General features: G+C 37.4%; 1 long non-coding RNA gene across 1 annotated transcript in view; it reads right to left on the bottom strand.

The window, feature by feature from the left end:
• Positions 1-295: 295 nt before the first annotated feature.
• LOC128314353 (uncharacterized) overlaps positions 296-17,585 on the bottom strand; it is a 53,711-nt gene continuing 36,421 nt past the window's right edge. The window contains exons 2-3 of the long non-coding RNA XR_008295888.1: positions 14,383-14,797; positions 296-694 (exon numbers count right to left, since the gene is read on the bottom strand). This is a non-coding gene — a long non-coding RNA (uncharacterized LOC128314353). The remainder of the gene's footprint in view (positions 695-14,382; positions 14,798-17,585) is intronic.

Raw genomic sequence — 17,585 nt, 5'->3', positions numbered from 1 at the left:
ATTGTTCAAAATTTATGCTTCCACACGAAAGTATTATATGTTTTTAGATGAATGCACCTTCAATCAATACAAGAAAGCAACCCTAAGCATCTCAAGGTTTTTTAATGTACATTTAATTTTAGACATTTTTCTCTACTTACAGAACTTCATTTCAAGAGTAAAGTATTATAACTATATTTTCAGAAACGTGAACATGCAAACCTCTCAGATAATAATGCACATATATATGTATCATATACAGCAATATATACATATATACATATACATATATATTGCTGTATATGATATTAAATATAAAAGGAAGAGTAAGAGCTTTACCTGGTTAATCACCTGTGTTGGTCTAAAGCTGAGAAGAACAAATGGATTCACCAGCAATGTCTTGTCTGGTATCATGAGCGAGGTGGCCGCAGTTTCAAGGGGTGGGATTTATCTTCAGTAATGAATACCCAAGGGACTGTTTCCAATCAGGGAATGCTACTGCAGACAATGAAACCATTCTCTATTTGTTGACCGAGGTTTTGTATGTGCAATCTGCTGTGGGTGTATTCATACATCAGCACAGGAACCGACATATATTTCACTGAAGTTCATGGTATGAAGGATATTTTGAAACAAAGATTATAGGAAAACAAAACTTATCATTCATTTCTCTGAAGTTTTTCCACTGGTTTATTCATTGCTTCTAATTTTCCCCCTGTTGGAAAGAAAATCATGAAAAGGCTTAACTCCAAGCAGTATAATCCCTCACCTGATGATACCAGATCCCTCTGGAACAACACTGTGGATGGATATACACGGTCTCTGCCTTGAAAATTTTAATGACGGGAGTGCCTCGCTATTTTTAGATCTACCTTATTATTCAGCTCAGGACAGTGCTACCTGTTAGACATTTCTCTATATTCACCAAAACGTATGTAACAGTATTTTCACCAAAAATGTATATAAACTCCTATGTCTCCTATTACAAATCAGAACGTTTTGTTTATCTGAGAGTTACATTTTCCAGTTAGGTAGTTCTAATTTGTTGTCACACATTCTTCACCCAGTTCTGTCCATTTCTTTCAAGTATATACCCAACTTCTCACCACTTGGGCTACTACTGCCCTAGAGAGCTGGCCATCAGCCGATCTTCCTGAATGGCTTCCCTTTTTCTACACTGCTGCCCTGCAATCTATTTTCCATACTGCAGCCTGGCTGATCCATTAAAAGATAAATCAGATCATGTTATTCTCTTGACCCTCCATTACTGTCCTACTTTAATAAGTGATCTGAAAAAATTCTCTAGTAACTTCCAGCCTCATTGAGAATAAGATAAAACCCCTTTAGGATGGCCTGTAATAGCCTGGCCTCTCACCCCAGCTCTCTGACCTTACTTAACTCTTATCCTTCTCTTCTACTTCCCAACTTGCTCCCTCCACTGTCTGGGTACATTGGCCTTCTGGTTGTTCCTCGAAGATGTCGGCAGTGCTCCTGCTCTGGGAACTTGACCTGATGACTATTGTCCTGGAATACCCCTTCCCAGATGGATTTCTCTGCATTTACTTGTCAGTTCAAACGTCAGCTTAACTGTGGGATCTTTCTTGACTACCCACGGAAATAGCATATACACCCTTCATCATACTCCCTCTTATCCTGTCTTATTTTTTCTTCATGGCATTCAGTTATTTATGCATTTATTTGTTTATTAGGCATATCACCCAATAGAATAAAAACTCCATGAGAAAGGGGATTTTGTTTTATTTACTGACGTATCTTAGCATCCTGAACAGGGCTTTGCAATGAGTTGGCATTGAAAACATATTCTTAAATGAACGTATTATTAAGCTTTGCTTCCTTCTCCACTTTATAGAATATTCTAGCCAATAGAATCTAATGGAATAAATGAATTATCAATCTATGGTATGAGCCTATCTCAGAGATCTTGAAGATTTGATTCTAGACCACTGCAATAAGATCAATAGCGTAATAAAGCAATTTTTTTAGTTTCCCAGTGCATATAAAAGTTATGTTTACACCATACTTTAAGTGTGTAATAGCATTGTGTCTATTATGTTACATACCTTAATTTAAACATACTATATTGCTAAAAAACATTAACCATAATCGCAGCTTTCCACGAGTCATAACCACGGACCACAGATCCCATAACAAATATAATGAAAAACTGTAATACTGCGAGAATTACTACAATATGACGCAGAGACACGAAGTGGGCAAAGGCTGTGGGGAAAATGGCGTCATCAGGCTTGCTCAACACAGGGTTGCCACAAACGTTCAATGTGTAAAAAACAATATCTGCAAAGGGCAATAAAACAAGGCACAATGAGACAGACCAAGTATGCCTGTAGTGCCCCCTCGTTCATGGTTTTGTTTTTTGGTGTCTGAGGTTTCAGTTACCCACAGTAACTCAGTCCAGTAGCAGATGATCCTCCTTCTGATGGACTGTCAGAAGGTCAATAGTAGCCTAACACCACGTCACAGTGCCTGGTCACCCATTTCGCTTTCTCTCATAACGTAGGCATTTCGTGGTCTCACTTCATCACGAGAAGGGTGAGTACTGTGCAACAGAATATTTTGAGAGAGAGACCACATTCACATAACTTTTATAACAGCATGTTGTTATAATTGTTCTATTTTATTATTGTTGCTAATCTCTTTGTCCAATTCATAAATTAAACATTATCATAGGTATGTACGTATAGAAAAAAAACATAGTATATATAGGGTCCGGTAGCATCTATAGTTTCAAGCATCCACTGGGGTCTTGGAATGTATCCCCCGCGGATAAGGGGAGGGTTACTGTATGCTAATAATGGCTTATGTGACTTTGTAAACTAGCATAACCATCAAACATATATTAAAATCTTAGAACCTGAAGATTCACCCTTTGTTCATCTTCTGTTACCAGGCAGGACTGCATTGAATCTATGGACAATTTTGTTCTTGATCTCCCTTTATACCTATTCAATCGGCTTTAATCACCGTTATTATAAGAAAATACTCTCTGCATAAACCTTGGTTTCTTTCTGCAAATAATCTCTCAGGAGATTCTGAAAAGCTCTTAATAGGCCTTTCTTTTTTTATTCCTTAAAATATGCAAGGCTTTTTCTGAAGCACTAGTTTACTACAGGTCTTAATTTATATCTCCTTCACATTCAAAAAGTATCTCTTTATTCATTTCAGCAAAATCTCTACATTTATTTGAAAGCTAAAGAATAAAATATGAGGTGTCAGTTTTGTGAAACAGCATGCAAGTGAAACTATCTTTGACCCTGTTTGAAGTGAGACGTAACTTCCTAATTGTACCTTGAGTTAATTCTAATGGTTACTTCCAGACAATGAGAGAAAAAGTGATACAACCAACAAATAACTCTCAATTTGTAAAAGTTTTAGAAGTTTGATATATCATGGGTCAAGATATAGGAGGTGATATGAAAGCTACTGTGTTAGGGGCACCTGGATGGCTCAGTCAGTTAAGCATCTGGCTTTGGCTCAGATCATGATTTCATAGTTGGTGGGTTCGAGCCCCACGTTGGGCTCTGTGCTGACAGCTCGGAGCCTGGAGCCTGCTTCAGATTCTGTCTCCCTCTCTCTCTGCCCCTCCCCTGCTCACACTCTGTCTCTCAAAAATAAATAAGCGTTAGAAAACATTTAGAAAGCTATCGTGTTAGGAGTCAGGGATGTAGAATGTTTAGGATTGGGATAGTAGTAGAATGGTCAGAACAAATAGATGTTTTATTAAGTTGGTTTTTTTTTAATTTTTTATTTTTTTAAGTTTATTTATTTATTTTGGGAGAGAGAGAATGAGAGAGAGAATCCCAAGCAGGGTCTGCACTGTTAGTGTGGGGCTCAAACTCACCAATCGTGAGATCATGACCAGAGCTGAAATCAAGAGTCAGACGCTTAACCGACTGAGCCACCCTGGCACCCCTATTAAGTTGGTTTGTAAAACAAAGCTTCATATCACTGCTAGGATTTTGGCATATTTATCTATGTTTCTACATCTCTATATATGTGTCTATATATCTACCAATGTATCTATCTACATCTCTATGTCTCTATGTCTCTATCATTTAGCTATCTATCATCTACCTACTCACCATACTTATATAAAGGAAAAATATTTAGAATATTTGACAACAAGTTTAGCTGAGGTAATAAATAATTGGAAAGAATTTTGGCCATCATCTTTGGAGCAGGGTCCTGGAGGCTCCTTATTTTCCAGGTATCACACTGATTTCATGGATCACAGAGACACAGAGTCACAATGTAGGTGCTGAGCCACACGAGGGCACTCAGGGCTCCTGGGTAGCTTAGATCAAATGTGTTACTCACTCTATTGCACAGACATTTTATTCTTAGTAAAGATTTCTTAAGCTTACTTAAAAAAAAATCTTACTATAAGCATATAAGTTAAGGTAATGACTTTCTAATGACTTTTATCATTTTTTTTAATGTTTATTTATTTTTGAGAGAGAGAGATGCAGCATGAGCAGGAAAGGGGCAGAGAGAGGAGGAGACAAAGAAAGGAGGAGACACAGGATCCAAAGGAGGCTCCAGGCTCTGAGCTGTCAGCACAGAGCCTGGCACGGGGCTCGAACTCATGAACCATGAGATCATGACCTGAGCTGAAGTTGGAGGCTTAACCAACTGAGCCACCCAGGTGCCCCTCTCTAATGACTTTTGTAAGAGGAAATATGTCCTTTATATTTCCTTTGGAATACTTTCTCAATAACCTTTGAAGCAGTGCTCATAAAATTACTATGTTCCAGGCTTTGAAAACAATTTTCTCAGATCACATACAAGCTTAAGGTACCATTTAACCATTCTTCAGTAAAGGAATAAATTTGTTCATTTCTGAGTTCTGTGTTGTGCTTATATTAAATTACTGTCTAACTGGTTTCCATCCACTTTCCAGATTACCTTAATAGAAAATAACATTACTGCCCCAGGTCATTTCTCCTGATATAAATGGATTAGATACGTATATTTTCTTATTCCTCCTTAGAGAGGTTTAATCTGGCAGCAGCATTTTCTGAATTTGACACTGGTTAAGGAACAATGCATCCATTAGTGGCCAAGGTACAGCTAGATGTTAATTAAATCATCATGCTCTTTCGTAGGTGGATTATGTTTTCTGTTAGAGAAAATTAAATTCATAAAATAATGCTTTTCCCTTGAAAATGGAAAATCTTTTTGCATGGTTAGCAGCTGCCATTCTAATTTCTGATGCGGTGTGCAGGATGAGAGAAAAGACATAGTACTTCATAATCAAGACAGTGGCCCCGAAGAGACTGCAGTCACTTCTATACCTGGGAGAAGGCTCATTTTATACTTGGCAAGTGAACATTGTTTGGAATTCTGAAATCAAACTCTTCTCTCTGAATGCGGAGACATTAGAAATGACAATTTGTATTTCACAGTATCTTTACTCTAAAACACTTCAAGGATTGCAAATAAGCATGTGATTGTGTCTGTGGTTCTTCTTTACGGAAACAGAACATCAGAATGCTTTCCACAGGGTGTTGGGTTTGTGAGAAGCCCTCTGTGTCTAAAGGCTGGAACACAGCCTATTATCCCTAATGATCTTCTTTCTGTGCCCCTTCTGGACGAAGCCACAGGATTAATGATATATTTTTAAATTGGATTTAAAGAGTTATCTGGATGTTGAAAGTATGGTAAAGAGTTCCTTTACCCCAATTTCTATACCCAGTGTCTTAGAAATTCCCTCTCTTCTTTGTTCCTCTCTATCCATTACCTTTCTCATTTTTAATACCTCCCTAGGTAGAGGGGGTCTGGATGGGTATAGAGGGGAGGGGACAAGTGACATTTGCATTGGCTTGAATGTCAGCAGGCAGAAAGGAGCTGTTAAGAAGTGGGAAAACAGCCTAATTTTATTGATGGTGGCCCTAGAGAGACATATTTAGAAAGTCCCAAGCTAGAAGAGTGAAATCAAAAATTTGCTTTTAATTCTAGTATTTTAATATAGGCACGGGAAAAAACAAATCTCACTATATCTTACTGATTTTTTTTTTGGTTGAAATATTAAAAGAATAATGAAAATTAAACCTATACAATGTGCATTTTGAAGTTCTTTAAACCCAAATATGCTAGTGGCTTTTCTAATTTCCTGTTCTGAACTGCATACATGGTATCTACACATTTAGGATAATGACCTACTTATCTGAAAACTGGAGCTGAGAAGGATTACACAATTTTATCAAGTAGAGTGAAGCTGTCCTTTGCACCTTCTGTTCAGCCATCCTCAGATGCCATCTGTTGGCATACCCATCCTATGACTGGAGCATCTTAAGAAATCACATCTACGTTAGGAAAGCAAAGGCTTTCTAGAAGCCGCATCCAGGAGGCCTGACTGTCCAAACACCTCTCAAAGAGAAAGAAGTTACAAAAACTGGCTTACAGTACTAAGGATTCATCCCTAGGGGCTCAGGTGGTGATCACTTCTATCTCTAAAATTAAGGAAATTCCACCATGAGAACTGTCAGCAGAGAAAGAGGAGGGGACTGCCTCTGGGTTGGCAATGGCCAGTGTCAGAGGCTGCCACACCAGATGGGATTCCCTGCTTAGGATCCTTTCTACTGGGAGGCAGATTTATAATTTTGTCTTGCAGCAGTTTAATCCCCCAGAAAACTGTAGTCGCCAGCTTCTGGAATGATCATGATAATGGTATTTCCTTCCCTTTTCCGTTGATTTGGGATAGGATCAGTACATCAGTACAAAAAATACTTAAATTCTGTGTAAATAAAATATAAAATATGTAATTCATAATACAACTGTGTCAAGTAGTTGGGAAGGCACGCAGTGTGTTTTTGTGGAAAATGCACCGGCTTTGGAAGCAATATTCAAATTTCAGTTCCGCCATTAACTAATCTTGTTACCTTCAGAAATGTATTTATCCTCCTAGAGACTCAATTTACTTACATAAAGTAGGAATTCAACTTGCAGGATGCTGTGAACATTAAGTAAGATTATGCCCATAAATCACTTATCACAACTCTCGACACATACAAGCTGCCTACTAAATGGTAGTAACTATTTAACTTATGCTCCAATATACTCATTTTATCGTAAAAATCTCATGATCTTATATGTTTCTAAGGGTGTACATGTTCCATCTGGAAAATGCACAGCTTTCCATTATAATACTCTTATTAATACAGCCAAACCATTACTTACAGGGGGTTAACAGTCTGGTGCATTAGTAAAGGTAAATGAACTCTATCCCTGTTTGCTATTCGAAGCAGGATTTTTTAAAAAAAATTTTTTTAACGTTTATTTATTTTTGAGACAGAGAGAGACAGAGCATGAATGGGGGAGGGTCAGAGAGAGGGAGACACAGAATCTGAAACAGGCTCCAGGCTCTGAGCTGTCAGCACAGAGCCCGATGTGGGGCTCGAACTCACGGGCCGCGAGACCATGACCTGAGCCGAAGTCGGCCGCTCAACTGACTGAGCTACCCAGGTGCCCCCAAAACAGGATTTTTAAGCAATAGGCACATGGTTCATCCTTGCAGGTTCACTTACAATGTACCATGGGACTAAGCACTATGGATATTGTATCCTGATACTGTAAAACAGAGCTCAAATTTGATAGGAAAATAAAGCTTCTAATCATGACCTTGTTGGAAAGGTAAATGGTTTCATTTTGAGTAACATGTGGTAGAACGTACACCCTTACTTAGCTTAGGACTGGAAAAAAGCTCACACATTCCTTTTTAGAATATCAGGTGAGCCCAGAGGAAGGTTTGCACCAGTAGCTTAATAGGCTAAATCATTTTTTCAATTTTTATTTTTATTTTTTTGCACTCACATAAAATTCTAACTATAGAGTAATTAGAATATTATTAGATAACTGAGTAAATTTTCATGCATTTATATAAAGGTGAAGTTAATTTTTATCCACTTGCTAAAAAAGTTAAATTACAGCTATTGGAGTGGATCTTTTAAAGCTGATTTCTTACACAGCTGTCCCTTACCTTTAAAAGCATTCACTGGAAAAAAAAAAAACCTAGCATATTATTATGTGCTGTCTAAGATAATAAACGATTGAAGACTTAGGAGCATTTTAAGTACCACTTAACATAATGAAATTGGCTCTACTTACCACCACATTGAACAGTAATTTAATTTGTTCTATTAATAACTCAGAGTAAATTTAATGTAAATAACAAATATGCTCTCTTTGAAATCCGCATATACTAAAAAATGCTTGCACCTCCAAACACAGCTTTCCCATATATATATTATATGAAATATATGAAAATTATATGAAAAAAATATATATGTGTGTGTTTCCCTTGAAGGAATTTCATCAAAAAACCCTGAAAGGTAAAAAATATGAAATAATTCACTGAAAAACACATCGCCACTATTGCACCTCCTGGGTGGAGATATTTACCCTAAAAGCAACTAACAACGGCCATGAATTTTGGAGGCTTAAAGTATTAGGTGCCCGTTGAAAAAAAGTGTCACTGTACAAGCTAGGTTAGGCAACTGATACCATAAACAACTCTTAAATCTCAGGGGGTGAATATTAAAAATGTTTGGTTTCTGCTCATATCACAGTCAAGAGTGAGTTACATGGCTGTCCTCCAAGCGACAACTCAGAATTCCCTCTCATGATCCTACCATTTTATAATTTGAAGATAAGCCTGGTGCCATGAAGCTTCTAGAAGGCAGAAAGAGTGAGGAATCTCACACGTATGATACTTAAATACCTCAGCCTACAAATGGATATGTATCGCTTTCACTCATATTCTATTGGCGAGAAATTGATACATGCTCTAACCTATCTACAAAGGAGAAGGGACTTGGGGATACAGCTCTCCTTCGCTCAGCCACTTGCAAGAACTTATTCTATACTATGGGAGGGGAACATGAAACTCTGGTAGTCAACTAAGTGTCTCCGCGACCATCATCAACCTTCTAAGTCTAGATTTCGAACCGTTAAAAGACAGTAAGGAGGCCAACATGTGGGAGGAAGCTGCAACGTGGACCAAATATCATCAATTTATGCTCTAGGGTCTAAGGACAGCTACTAAAAATTATTTTTCAGAAAAAGTAGGTACAGTCATTCTATCTTTTTCTTTTCAACTTAACACAATTGAGAGATGAGCAACTTTTAAAAGTCATATAAAACATTTTTTATTGCCCTTAGAGAATTAGAGTCTACAAGAAAGTATTGTGGCCAACTTTTTTGGCAGGAGTTGAGCAGAATATGTTTTAGAGAACTACTCCTCCACATAAGCTTTGATTACTGCTATCAGTATGGACAGTCAGAAAACAGGAAAAAGCGACTTTCTCCCTTCTGTCTTTAAGAATTATTAAAAATTTCCGTTATCCAGAGGTGGAAATTATCTTCCTCACTATCCAACTGATCAGTTTGAAGAGATGTTAACAGGAAAGGGAGAACAGGGTGAAGATTTTCTACTAACAGAATGGATTGGTATGGAGGAAAAACCCTCCCAATTAAAAAAAAAAGAAAAAGAAAACAACAACAAAACCCTAAATATTGTTTATGAAATAAACATTTAAAAAGTCAAGTGCAGAGCTGAGTTCACACACCCACACATTAAGAACAGAGTAAGATAAATCTGCAGAAGCCACGAATGAAGTAGGTAAAGCTTCTTAAGGCTAAAGGAGCAGTAAGCCAGGAGAAAGATGGAACTTATGTCTTCTAAATGAATAAAGAAAATAAAAATGTAAAAAAAATCAACAAAAAGTATATCAGGAAAGATATAGGATAACAGAGGAAAAAACTAAGCTAGATGTAATGGTAGTAGAAATAAAGCCAAAAATATCAATGATCTCCAAGAATATGAATGGACTAAGCCTATCAGTTATGAGAGAGACTGTTAGATGGAACACATAAGGTCCATCTAAAAGGTCCATCTAAAACTAAGGAATGAGAAAAGTTGAGAGTAAAAGGATAGTGATAAGCCAGGTGAATACTAACAAAGGAAAACTGGGTTAACTGGCCTCTTGTAAGGAAATGGACTTTTGGGCAAAAAAGTAAAATGGGTATAAAAAGGGCTGTTACAGGAGCACCAGGTTGGCTTAGTCAGTTGAGCATGGGACATCGGACTCTTTTTTCTTCCTTTCTTCCTTTTTACAAATTTTTTTTTTAATGTTTATTTATTACTGAGAGACAGAGAGACACAGAGCATGAGCAGGGGAGGGGCTGAGAGATGGAGAGACACAGAATCTGAAGAAGGCTCCAGGTTCCCAGCTGTCAGCACAGAGCCCCACGCGGGGCTCGAACTCACAAACTGCGAGATCATGACCTGAGGCGAAGTCAGACGCTCAACCGACTGAGCCCCCAGGCGCCCCTCTTTTTTCTTTTTTTAAATCTTTATTTATTTTTGAGAGAGAAGAAGCAGGGGAGGGGCAGAGATAGGGGAACAGAAGATCTGAAGCCTTGTCTGCGCTGACAGGCTAACAGCAGCAAGCCCTATGTAGGGTTGAACTCACCAGCTGCGAGATCATGACCTGAGCTGAAGTCAGACGCTCAACTGACTGAGCCACCCAGGCACCCCAGCATCTGCCTCTTGATTTCGGCTCAGATCATGATCCTAGAGTCGTTGTATCAAGTCCCACTTTGGGCTCTGCGCTGGGCCTGGGGCCTGCTTATGATTCCCTCTCTCCTTCTGCCTCTGTCTCTACCCCCACCTCGCTCTAAAAAGATAATAAAATAAATAAAATAAAATGAAATAAAATGAAATGAAATGAAATAAAATAAAATGGCTATTACATAATGATAAAAGGTTCACCCTCACGAAGAAATATAACGATTGCACACTGGATTGTAGTTATATCACAAATATTTATAGGCAGAAATTGTTAGAGCTGTAAGAGAAACTTGAAAAGTTCTTCTTCATGAGGAAAACTTTAATATCCATCTCTCAGTAATAATAGACTCTGCAGATAAAAATTCATAAAGAAGATTTGAACAACATAATTAAAAAGCTTATCAGGGTACCTGGGTGGCCTAGTCACTTAAGCCTCAGACTTCGGCTCAGGTCATGATCTCACATGATTTTGAGCCCCGCTTTGGGCTCTGTGCTGACAGCTCAGAGCCCGGAGCCTGCTTCAGATTCTGTGTCTCCCTTTCTCTCTGCCTCTTCCCTGCACGTGCTTTGTCTCTCTCTCTCTCTCTCTAAAAAATAAACATTAAAAAAATTTTAAAGAAAAATACATGTCCACAAATGCAAATATTAGAAATAAAGATTATCTAAAAATTAGTGAAATAAAAATCGAAGTCAAGAAATTACAGAAGAAACAAAATAGACCTGAAATCATAGAAAAAGGTAATAATAACAAATGAATGTGACGTTAATGAAACAGAAAAAAACTACAAGAGAGGATTAGCAAAGTTAATCTGTTTAATCCAAAGTTGACTGTTTAAAGAGACTCATAGAGTAGTCAAATCTGGAAGAGTTTTTCAAAGGAAAAGGGAAAGGGAATGCACAAATAATACTGAAACACTTTTGAAATGTTTGAGAGAGAGAAAAAAGCATGAACAGAGGAGGGACAGAGAGAGCGGGAGAGAGAATCCCAAGCAGGCTCCGCACTGTCAGTACAAAGGCTTATGTGGGGCTTGATCTCATGAACCATGAGATCATGACCTTAGCTGAAACTGAGTCAGACAGTTGCTTAACAGACTGAGCCAGCCAGGCGCCCTCCATATTAGAAATTTTAAAAATTAAATATAAATTAGTGATGTATATTTATTCATGTATAAAACTTGCTAGATATACAACCAAATACAAAATACAAAATAATACAAAAATAATTTACTACATCCAAGGAAAAAAAAAAACATTTGAAAACATAATGTTCAAAATACATGATTAACTATAGCCACAAAAAATATACAGTACCTAGGAAAAAGTCAATCACAAGATCAGAGAAACTATCTGGAGAACAGTATAATATTTTACTAAAAGATATTGAAGAAAATAAACGTATATAAGGAACTGAAAAATTAACTGAGCCATTCTATGTTCATGGATAAAAATAACCAAGTTAATATCAATGTCAATTCTTTACTAATTCTCTCCATAAAGGTAATGCAATTCTAATAGAAATCTTGATAGAGGTTTGATTAGCAGGATGACTCTAAAAATACATTTAAAAAGGTCAAAGAGCTCAAAAGAAATAGAATACTTTTAAAAAAGAAAAACCTAGTGGGTGCTCTTGTCCTATGATAACAAGGCTTATAACGTTTTATTGAATAAGACAGTATTAGACAAAAGCAGAGACAAATAGGCCAATAGTAAAGAAACAAGACTCTTATGAATTGGCTCTGACATATATAGAAAATTTATAGATGACAAGGTTGATATTATAAATACCTGCCCCCGAAAAAATAAAGGAAGGAAGGAAGGAAGGAAGGAAGGAAGGAAGGAAGGAAGGGAAGAAAGAAAGAAAGAAAGAAAGAAAGAAAGAAAGAAAGAAAGAAAGAAAGTTTTAAATTATTTAGAATAAAAGAAAGGAGACTATTTATGAAAATTTAAGGTGAGATGAAGGATTTCTTAAACAAGACAAATGAAGTAAAAATGCTAAAGGAAAGATTAAAACTGAAAATGTCTGGGTAGCAAAAGACACAACAAAAAATGAAAAAAACAAGGCAGTTTGGGGAAGATACTTGGAATGCAAAAAATTACCAAAGATTAGTATTCAAAATAGAGTTTTGAAAGTATAAGTCAATAACAAAAAGAAAACAACGAAGTAGAAAAATAGAAAAAGACCCGAAAAGGCCTGTGGAAATACAGATGGCCAATAAACACAGGAACAAATTCTCACCCTCACTAGAAATGAGTGAAATGCAAATTAGTCACAAAGAGATGCCATTCCTCAGCCCTCAGACTTCAAAAAAGCTAAAAAGCCCAACAATAACAAATGTCTTAGCCAGGATATGGAGCAGCAGGATTTCTTTTCACTGATGAGGAAATATAAATAGTTTTAATCATGCTGGAGAACAGTTGGTCATATTCTGGTAGATTTGAGATATGTATAATTTACGCCCCAGCAATTCCTTTCCTAGAGATATATACAACCAATTAAGGAGACTTGTATAACAGTGGTCATAGTTTCACTGTGGGTTCTAGCAAATAACCAGAAAAGTGAAATGTTATCAAGAGGGGAATGAGTACATAAATTGTGGTATGTCCACCAAAAGTAATACAAACATCAGTGAAAAATGAGTCAATGAGAGTTAATATATACTCTTGGATGAGACTCACAAATATTATGTTAAGAGGGAAACAGCAAACTGTCAAGGAATTTACCAGTATGCTATGATTCACAGGAAGTGATGGGTTAGAATACATACAGATATAGTAATGAAATGCTTGGGAATAATAAAAAGTAAATCCATAATAAAGGTAACTATGGCAGAGGCTGGGAATGTAACTTGGGGAAGGTTCACAGGAGGCCCCAACTGTGTTTCTAATATGGGTATTGAATATACAGTTGTTGATGGTATCATTATTCATGCTTTGTACGTCAGAATGGTTTCATAACTGTCCTCTCAAAAGGATACAGATTGTGAAATGAACAATAAAAAAGTCTAGTCTGATGCTTTTGTGTGTGTGTGTGTATATATATATATATATATATATATATATATATACACACACACATATATATGCGCATATGCGTTTTATTGATTAAATGGTAACTGAGGGTCAGAGGGAGGAAATAACTTAATCGATGCTATCTAACTAGTTAATGACAAAATTAAGTTTTCAAACCATGTCTGTGACTCCAACACCAGTGCTTTATAAATCCCATTGCTAAGCAACATTAGAGAACAAAATGTTTAGCTCCTTTTTGCAAAGAGAATTGATTCTGAGAAAAGTTTAATTGACTGCTTTAGGATTACAGAATCACAAAATAGGAAGTATTTTTTCCCCATCCTAACACAGTCAATAAACACATTCATCAACACAAGTGGCTTAAGCGGCTTTGATTTTCAAATCGGGGAAAAGGTAAGCACAACACGCCTGAATTTCCAGACAGAACTTGCCTGGTGTAAAAATATCCACTAGCTGATTCTGATAGATGATTTCCCTCTGCCAATGGAAGGAAGGGCTTAGGGGGAAATATTTCAACTCATGGGAATGCACAATAACTCCACCCTCAGTTCAGAGGAGGGTGCTCAGTTCTGTGCTATGCGCTGTGCACAAAGATTAGTTATATTTGTGTAAGGTGCGCATGTCTCTGTATCTGTGTGCTTGCCTGCATAGAGGCTTTCTAAGTTGGAGGCAGAGAAGGACATTAGCTATAAATATTCAACTTAAGGGGGCTTAAAGAGTATGGGGGGGAGGGTGGCAAATTTATGATACTAAGTAAAATCTACCTGTCAAGGCAGGAGTCCACAGTGCCAAAGAGGGTATAAGTATGATGCACAGATACATGACAAAACAGGCCTCCCATTGTGGATTGGTATACAATAGATGGTTCCAGTAGTCCAGGCACTCATCTACTATTTAAACCATCACACGATGTACAGGTGAGATAATGACAGTTTTAGGAGTTGAGCAGCTTCACGGAGATCCCTTTCCCTTTGATAATCCTTGAGACGTACAATGGTTACTTTTGCATCTTCTTACAAATCCTGCAAACCTACTCAGACTTGTCTTGACATCTGAGCGGTCTTCTTTCTGCTGTATCAGGTCACCTGTCTACCTTCCTCTGTTTTGGTAAAAGGGATGGAGACGGATGGGTAATAAATGCACCTGTTTCGGGGCTCTACATAGCTGTCAGGCAAAAGTCTAGGTATAAAAGAAATTACACAGAACTTAGAATTTTCAAAAATTATCGCCCACCCGCACCCCCAAAATTAATAAACTTTGCAGGGTTTCTAGAATTAACGGAACAAACATGGGAGGACAAGAATCAATTTGGTTGTTTCATTTTTAATTTGTTGAGGGTGCTTCATACTGTTTTTGATAGTGGATATACCAAGTGCCTTCCTACCAACAGTGCACAAGGGTTTCCTTCTCTCCACATCCTCACCAACACTTGCTCTCTCTCGTCTTTTTGATAATAGCCATTCTAACAAGTGCGAGGTGCTATCTCATTGTGGTTTTGATTTGCATTTCCCTGATGATGAGTGATGTTGAGCACTTTATTACGTACCTATTGACCACTTGTATGTCTTCCTTGGAAAAATGTCACTTTGGGGTATATATCAGAAATAAACAAAATCATTATGTTGAAGGGAAATCTGTGTCCCATGTTCATTGCAGCATTTTTCACAATAGGGAGACATGGAAATAGCCTAAGTGGCAGTCAATGGAGGAAAGGATAGAAAAAATGTGGTATGCACACACACACACACACACACACACACACAATATGAGAATAATATTATTCTGGAATATTATTCAGCCATTAAAAAAATAAGCAAATATTGTCATCTGTAACCACATGGAGAGACCTTGAGGCCATAATGTTAAGTGAACTAAATCAGATATACTGTATGATCCCACTTATAAGTGAAATCTAAAAATGTCAAACTCATAGAAAAAGAATAGAATGTTGGTTGCCAGGGACTGGGGGCAGGTGAGGATAATAGGAGATATTGGTCAAAGAGTATAATTTTACAGTTACAAGATGAATAACTTCTGAGCACCTAATATATGTCATGGTGATTGCTGTTAATAATATGGTATCGTATACCTGAAATTTGCTAATAGAGTAATCTTAAATGTTCTCATCACAAAGGGGAAAAAAAAGGTAACTATATGTTGGATGCATTAAATAATCTTATTATGGTGACCATTTCACAATATATATGTGTATCTAATCATTGTATTGTACACCTTAAATTTATACAATTTTGTCAATTACGCCTCAATAAATCTGGAAAAAAATCAGTTTGCCCTTAGGTTCTTACTAGTCTATGGAGAAAAGCTACCTTGGCTTAGCCTGGTAGAGAAACTGAGGAGTGGTAATAACCGAAGACCATGCAAGCAGTTGTTGTGATGGAATCTCTAGTAAAATGATGAGGGGGGCTCTATTCAAGGGAGAATACCCCATAACTTTTTGAAAAAAAGTGTTTACTTGTTTATTTTAGGAGAGAGTGCATGTGCACATGTGAGCAGGGGGACAGGGGCAGAGAGTGCGGGGGACAGAGAATCTCAAGCAGGCTCTGCGCTGACCAGCGGGGCTCGATCTCATGAACCATGAGATCATGACCTGGGTGAAAATCAAGAGTCGGACATTCAATGTACTGAGCCACCCAGGTGCCCTGCCCCATAACTTTTAAGGAGAATACTGGTGATTCCTATGTAACAGGTGGTGTAAATACAAAGAAATATCCCTCCACGCTCCTCCTGCATTGTGCAGCTGACAAGGGTGTGTCCAAGGATTCGTAGAGTGGATGAGAGTGATAGGGCAGGCACCAGGGGTATCCTGGAGGAAGGGTGCTTCTCACGGATTTCCTAACTTGACAGAGAAAAGACTCAGGAAAAAAGGCTTCTTCTTCTCTTTGTTGCGGCCTCTGAGCCCAAGCCCCATCAGAAAGCAGAGGAAGCCCTCATTTGGAAATCAATCTTCTCTGTCCATTGAAAATTTAAGGCAATTATTCAGGACTGCCCCCAAAAGAGCAGGCTTTGGCATTAGAAAAAAAAAGTCAAAGTCTAGTCAAATTCAAGGAATGAGTCCCCCAAAGATGAACTGGAAAAGATTGTAATGGCTATATTAATTGGCTGAAGGCCAAATGCATCCAGCTGGGCCCCAGCTAATGTTACAGATGGTTTTATTTCAAAACAGCCACCGACAATCTCCTTAGGTCCACCACGAACAGACAGACTCACTCCAGGGGACTCTGAGGAGTCTATCGTTACAGCAAACAATTGCCACCATCGTAGCAGTGTTAATAATAAAAGAGGGAGGATTAGCAAGATATGGCCCCAAAATACTAAAATCGATTCAATATCCCTGATTCTTTTTAATTTACTGGACTTACACATTTCTGACAATGGTATCCTAAAATCTCCAAGTACGACAATGAATTTATCCATTTCTCGTGGTGACTGTATCGGTTTTTACTCTACGCATTTGGGGTATACGTTTTCAAATGCGTACAGATTTAGAATCATCATATATCCCTGGTGAATTATTTCTTTTGCCATGGCTACTTTTCATTGCTAATCTTTCAATAATAATAATATTTTAATTATTATTTGTCTTTGATTATTATTATAAATTTGATTTTTATTTTACTAGTTTAGTCTTTTTGTGATCTATCCTCTTTCCATCTTTTCCTTGAATACCCACTGCAAAAACCTCACGAGCAAATATATGCTGGTTTTAATAAAATGAAATATATGAATGCTATTAGAACTGTATTAAAAGAACTTAAGTTTGTAATTCAGACTTCATTAATTTCCAAGAATGACAGCATTAATCTAATACCCTGTCTGATGTCATGTTAGTAAGACAAAACATTTTTAAGGCAAGGGTCACTCATTTCTGGAAGAGACGTGGTAAGGTCTCCCCTATGGCCGCCTACTTTTGAGGTTAATTTAACTTCGACAGGTTGTAGTGCTATCA

This window comes from Acinonyx jubatus, chromosome B1 (genome assembly GCF_027475565.1).
Source record: "Acinonyx jubatus isolate Ajub_Pintada_27869175 chromosome B1, VMU_Ajub_asm_v1.0, whole genome shotgun sequence".
NCBI lineage: Eukaryota > Metazoa > Chordata > Mammalia > Carnivora > Felidae > Acinonyx > Acinonyx jubatus.
This window is presented reverse-complemented; position numbering and strand designations above follow the sequence as displayed.